Below are 6,906 nucleotides of genomic sequence, written 5' to 3'. Positions count from 1 at the left end.
GACCGTCACTGATACAAAATTCCAACTATAAAACACTTTCCTAGCAGAAAATGGCTTCTGAGAGCAAGAAATAAATAAAAAGGGGAATTTCCTATCAGTGAGGGTCACACTGTAGTCACTTCCTGTCTGAGTCAGGACTGAGTCAGCCACTTACATACCTGATATTTAACTCTTTTGAGGCAGAGAAAGGAAAGAAAGGAACACAGCCTAGTTATTTGTGTGCTAGGCACTGTACATACCCATGTCTATCTCATGTCACATGTGACTTCGGGTATCCTTTATTTTTGTGAATTGCAATATCTTGGCATTTCTTGAGGTATGTACTGCACAAGTCGGTAATCTACCTCACTAATCAGTAATTTTACTTTTCAGTGCGGTAATAGGTTTAGTGAATTGGCATTTGGCAAGGTGATTGGTAAAATCAGCTGTTTTCTACATTACCGATTTCGCTAATGCTTAGTGAATTGAGGCTGATGTGTTGTGACTTTTATTTGCTGTACGGCTGGAGAGGAGGCCCACGCTGCCTCAGTCAGGCCTGAGATAGAGGTGTGGCAGTATTAGTGAGGAGGCCTGTTACCTCTACACTGCTTTCCATCGCATTGCTGGAAGTTCTCTCATATTTCACTTCATTTTTGAACTCTGCACAGAAAAATTGTGATGGACACAATGTGAAAATTCTGACACATTTCACAAAACTGGATTGGTCAGTTACTGGCAGCTCAGTGCTGAGGGAAACCCCACAGTCTGATGTTACTGCTTCCTGGTCTCTGCTTCACTGATTAGATAAGCTGTGGCTATGTGGGAGATGCTATATGAGCGCTTTTTTTTTTTAACCTCCCTGGCGGTATCATTATTTCCAGATTCTCTGTTCTGAAAGCGATGCAATTTTTTTCGCAAGCTTTTAGACCCTAAAAATCATACCGCTAGATAGATCTGCAGCAGCCCTGCACATAACTCACCTCCCATGGATCCAGCTCAGGGTTACCGCTCTGAGCTGTGGATTCCTGGCCCGAGCCTGACTCGAGGTTACCGCAAAAGGATTAATCTCCTAGACCAGGGGTGTCAAACTCCATCACAGAAGGGGCCAAAATCTAAAACAAGTCGCGGGGCCAAATTGTTTATTAAGATTTAAAGGGAACCGAGCATGGTTTTTAAATTACAGGGCAGCTCAATAGCAAATTAAAAATGCATACTAAAAATGTGGTTCATTATAAAAAAAAAACTTTCATTGTACCTCATCTTTTTACATTTAAAGCTATGTACACACCATACAATTTTGTGTTAGATAGATGGTTCGATAGATAATTTCCGACATGTCCGATCTTATTTAGGATCGTTTTTCTGATCGATTTCTCATAGAAATGGAATAGAATCGGAAATTGATCGGAAAATGAAATCAGAAAACGATCGGACGGAAAATCGACCGAAAACACATTGTGTGTACCCAGCATAATGCTGGGTACACACGTTGTGATTTCCAGCTCGATCCGCGGGATCGATTGGATCAATTTGACTATTTCCAACACGTTCAATCGGGTTTCGATGGATACAGCCATCGATTTTGCATACTTAATATTTAAAATCGACAGCTGTATCCATCAAAACCCAATCGAACATGTTGGAAATAATCGAATTGATCCCGCGGATCGAGCGGGAAATCGCAACGTGTGTACCCAGCATTAGAGTTGATTACAGGCAGAATACTTCTACTTCATCTGTCTGCAAGCTGGACAGAGCAACAGGAGATGGAAGGCAGATAAGAAATCACCTAATTAGACTTAATTACAAACAAGCTTAGATCAAACAAACCCATTAACCTCCTTGGCGTTCTGATTCCGGCCGCGGGAGGTTTTTTTTTACCTAATTTTTTTTTCCATGTAGCTAGCCTATTGCTAGCTACATGCTTCCTCCCCCCCCCCTCTCCCTGCTCCATCCCTCCCACCCTTCCGAACGCCGCCGGCGTGAAGACCCGTTCGGAAATCCCGTTCTGAACGGGATTTCCTTTAGGGCTTCCCCCGTCGCCATGGTGACGATCGGACTGACTTCATCGACGTCAGACGGAGTCCCGATCCACCCCTCAGCGCTGCCTGGCACTGATTGGCCAGGCTGCGCACGGGATCTGCAGAGGACGGGGCCCTCTTTCGCGTCGGGTAGCGGCGGATCGGCGGCGATCAGAGGAACACGCAGCTAGCAAAGTGCAAATTTTCCCACCAGGGCCTGATCGGTGACCTCCGGCGTCTCTGGACGAGCTCAGCTCGTCCAGAACGCTAGGGAGGTTAAGCATTAGGGAGGGGGATGAGTATTCCCTACTATGCTTCAAAAAGATAACATCAGTCACACTTGGTAAATTTTACACCAAACACTGGGTAATGGCAGTGAAAAGGGAGCAGAGGGGTTAACTTCTCAAACATGGCAGCCCTTTCAACTATTTAAAACTATGAGCTGCTAAGATCCCTTTAAAACTTTTTGAAGAGTCTCAAACTAAGTGGTGTAACTGTAGCGAGCTTGGCGGTCCTGCTGTTCTCCCCCTTCTGCAGAGTAGCGCAGTGGAGCGGTTTGATATTTGCCTGCTCCAGCACTGTGTCAGGCCTGCTCCACCCCCTTCTGCAGAGTAGAGCAGTGGAGCAGTTTAATATGTACCTGCTCCAGCACTGTCAGGCCTGCCCTCCCCCCCCCCCCCTTCTGCAGAGTAGGGCAGTGGAGCAGTTTAATATTTACCTGCTCCGGCACTGTGTCAGATCTGCTCCTCCCCCTTCTGCAGAATAGAGCAGTGGAGCAGTTTAATATTTACCTGCTCCAGCACTGTCAGGCCTGCCCCCCCCCCCCCTTCTGCAGAGTAGGGCAGTAGAGCAGTTTAATATTTACCTGCTCCAGCACTGTCAGGTCTGCTCCTCCCCCTTCTGCAAAGTAGCACAGTGGAGCAGTTTAATGTTTACCTGCTGCAGCACTGTGTCAGGCCTGCTCCTCCCCCTTCTGCAGAGTAGCGCAGTGGAGCAGTTTAATATTTACCTGCTCCAGCACTGTCAGGCCTGCTCCTCCCCCTTCTGCAGAGGAGAACAGTGGAGCAGTTTTATATTAACCTGCTCCAGCACTGTCAGGCCTGCTCCTCCCCCTTCTGCAGAGTAGCACAGTGGAGCAGTTTAAAACTTACCTGCTCCAGCACTGTCAGGCCTGCTCCTCCCCTTTCTGCAGAGTAGCGCAGTGGAGCAGTTTAATATTTACCTGCTGCAGCACTGTATCAGGCCTGCTCCTTCCCCTTCTGTAGAGTGGAGCAGTTTAATATTTACCTGCTCCAGCACTGTCAGGTCTGCTCCTCCCCCTTCTGCAGAGTAGCACAGTGGAGCAGTTTAATGTTTACCTGCTGCAGCACTGTGTCAGGCCTGCTCCTCCCCCTTCTGCAGAGTAGCGCAGTGGAGCAGTTTAATATTTACCTGCTCCAGCACTGTCAGGCCTGCTCCTCCCCCTTCTGCAGAGGAGAACAGTGGAGCATTTTTATATTAACCTGCTCCAGCACTGTCAGGCCTGCTCCTCCCCCTTCTGCAGAGTAGAGCAGTGGAGCAGTTTAATATTTACCTGCTCCAGCACTGTGTCAGGCCTGCTCCTCCCCCTTCTGCAGAGTAGCACAGTGGAGCAGTTTAAAACTTACCTGCTCCAGCACTGTCAGGCCTGCTCCTCCCCCTTCTGCAGAGTAGCGCAGTGGAGCAGTTTAATATTTACCTGCTGCAGCACTGTATCAGGCCTGCTCCTTCCCCTTCTGTAGAGTGGAGCAGTTTAATATTTACCTTCTCCAGCACTGTGTCAGGTGTGCTCCTCCCCCTTCTGCAGAGTAGAGCAGTGGAGCAGTTTAATATTTACCTGCTCCAGCACTGTGTCAGGCCTGCTCCTTCCCCTTCTGCAGAGTAGCACAGTGGAGCAGTTTAAAACTTACCTGCTCCAGCACTGTCAGGCCTGCTCCTCCCCCTTCTGCAGAGTAGCGCAGTGGAGCAGTTTAATATTTACCTGCTCCAGCACTGTGTTAGGCCTGCTCCTTCCCCTTCTGCAGAGTAGCACAGTGGAGCAGTTTAAAACTTACCTGCTCCAGCACTGTCAGGCCTGCTCCTCCCCCTTCTGCAGAGTAGCGCAGTGGAGCAGTTTAATATTTACCTGCTGCAGCACTGTGTCAGGCCTGCTCCTTCCCCTTCTGTAGAGTGGAGCAGTTTAATATTTACCTGCTCCAGCACTGTGTCAGGTGTGCTCCTCCCCCTTCTGCAGAGTAGAGCAGTGGAGCAGTTTAATATTTACCTGCTCCAGCACTGTGTCAGGCCTGCTCCTTCCCCTTCTGCAGAGTAGCGCAGTGGAGCAGTTTAATATTTACCTGCTCCAGCACTGTGTCAGGCCTGTTCCTTCCCCTTCTGCAGAGTAGCGCAGTGGAGCAGTTTAATATTTACCTGCTCCAGCACTGTCAGGTCTGCTCCTCCCTCTTCTGCAGAGTAGCGCAGTGGATCAGTATAATATTTACCTGCTGCAGCACTGTGTCAGGCCTGCTCCTCCCTCTTCTGCAGATTACGCAGTGGAGCAGTTTAATATTTACCTGCTCCAGCACTGTCAGGCCTGCTTCTCCCCCTTCTGCAGAGTAGTGCAGTGGAGCAGTTTAATAAAGGTCTTGAGTTTGACAGCTCTGTCCTAGGCAATGGCAAATATGTGTCCATGAATGAGGATGAGGACTGTAAGAATCTGAAGGGGTGTTGGGGGGGAAGGGGGTTTCTGTGAAAATGGTGGCAGGCTACATTTATTTGGGAGAGATGGCATGGGTGGGAGGAATGAGATAGTACATTATCATGATGTGTCTTACCAGGAGGTGTGCCTAAGTGATAAGATGCCGGAGTGGAGTAATACTGATTCACAAAAGCGCTGTAAAGTTGGCATTCGCTGATCACAATTTTACTGGCAATTTTACATGCATTGCAGACATAGCGCAACTATGTAATACGCACGTTACACTATTTGAATTGCACATGTTATACTGTACATGCATAATGCCAGTGGTAAAATTGTTATTAGCGCATTGTGATTTCACCAGGGTTTTGTGAATAAGCCCCTCCTTATTACTGGGGATGCTCTGTGCTTCTGATTATGCCAATCACACATGGAAACAGTGATGGTTCAGCGGTGTAGCAATAGGGGATGCAGAGGCTGCGACCGCACCGGGGCCCTCCTTTATCCATCTTATTAGATTTTGGTGCTATGCTAATAATAATCGCCTCTATATGTGCCTTGCATAGTATTAATCCTTAAAGGGAACCTAAACTGAGAAGGATATGGATTTTTCCTTTTCAAATAATACCAGTTGCCTGAATCGCCTGCTGATCCTGTGTCTCTAATACTTTTAGCCACAGCCCCTGAGCAAGCATGCAGATCAGGTGCTCTGACTGAAGTCAGACTGGATTAGATGCATGCTTGTTTCAGGGTGTGATTCAGCCACAGAGATCAGCAAGACTGCCAGGCAACTGGTATTGTTTAAAAGGAAACATCCATATCTCTCTCAGTTAAGGTTCCCTTTAACAAACTGTTTCCTTACTCTGATTACACCTCTCTGACACTGCAGCTGTCCCCTCCCCTGCTTACACCTCTCTGACACTGCAGCTGTCCCCTCCCCCTGCTTACACCTCTCTGACACTGTGGCTTTCCCCTCCCCTGCTTACACCTCTCTGACACTGCAGCTATCACCATCCCTGCTTACAACTCTCTGAAACTGCAGCTGTCCCCTCCCCTGCTTACACCTCTCTGACACTGCAGCTCTCCCCTCCCCTGCTTACACCTCTCTGAAACTGCAGCTATCACCATCCCTGCTTACACCTCTCTGAAACTGCAGCTGTCCCCTCCCCTGCTTACACCTCTCTGACACTGCAGCTCTCCCCTCCCCTGCTTACACCTCTCTGAAACTGCAGCTATCACCATCCCTGCTTACACCTCTCTGAAACTGCAGCTGTCCCCTCCCCTGCTTACACCTCTCTGACACTGCAGCTCTCCCCTCCCCTGCTTACACCTCTCTGACACTGCAGCTATCCCCATCCCTGCTTACACCTCTCTGACACTGCAGCTCTCCCCTCCCCTGCTTACACCTCTCTGACACTGCAGCTACCCCCATCCCTGCTTACACCTCTGTGACACTGCAGCTATCCCCATCCCTGCTTACACCTCTCTGACACTGCAGCTGTCCCCTCTCCTGCTTACACCTCTCTGACTCTGCAGCTGTCCCCTCCCCTGCTTACTCTTCTCTGACAATGCAGCTGTCCCTTCCCCTGCTTACACCTCTCTGACACTGCAGCTGTCCCCTGACAGCTGCTGAGTCAGAGAGGTGTAAGCAGGGGAGGGGGCAGCTGTAGTGTCAGAGAGCTGTAAGCAGGGGAGGGGACAGCTGTAGTGTCAGAGAGGTGTAAGCAGGGGAGGGGACAGCTGCAGTGTCAGAGAGGTGTAAGCAGGGGAGGGGACAGCTGCAGAGTCAGAGGTGTAAGCAGGAGAGGGGACAGCTGCAGTGTCAGAGAGGTGTAAGCAGGGATGGGGATAGCTGCAGTGTCAGAGAGGTGTAAGCAGGGATGGGGATAGCTGCAGTGTCAGAGAGGTGTAAGCAGGGGAGGGGACAGCTGCAGTGTCACAGAGGTGTAAGCAGGGGAGGGGACAGCTGCAGTGTCAGAGAAGTGTAAGCAGGGGAGGGGACAGCTGCAGAGTCAGAGAGGTGTAAGCAGGAGAGGGGACAGCTGCAGTGTCAGAGAGGTGTAAGCAGGGGGAGGGGACAGCTGCAGTGTCAGAGAGGTGTAAGCAGGGGAGGGGACAGCTGCAGTGTCAGAGAGGTGTAAGCAGGGAGGGGACAGCTGCTGAGTCAGAGAGGTGTAAGCAGGAGAGGGGACAGCTGCAGTGTCAGAGAGG

Source organism: Hyperolius riggenbachi, chromosome 11, assembly GCF_040937935.1.
Source record: "Hyperolius riggenbachi isolate aHypRig1 chromosome 11, aHypRig1.pri, whole genome shotgun sequence".
NCBI classification, from domain to species: domain Eukaryota; kingdom Metazoa; phylum Chordata; class Amphibia; order Anura; family Hyperoliidae; genus Hyperolius; species Hyperolius riggenbachi.
This window is presented reverse-complemented; position numbering follows the sequence as displayed.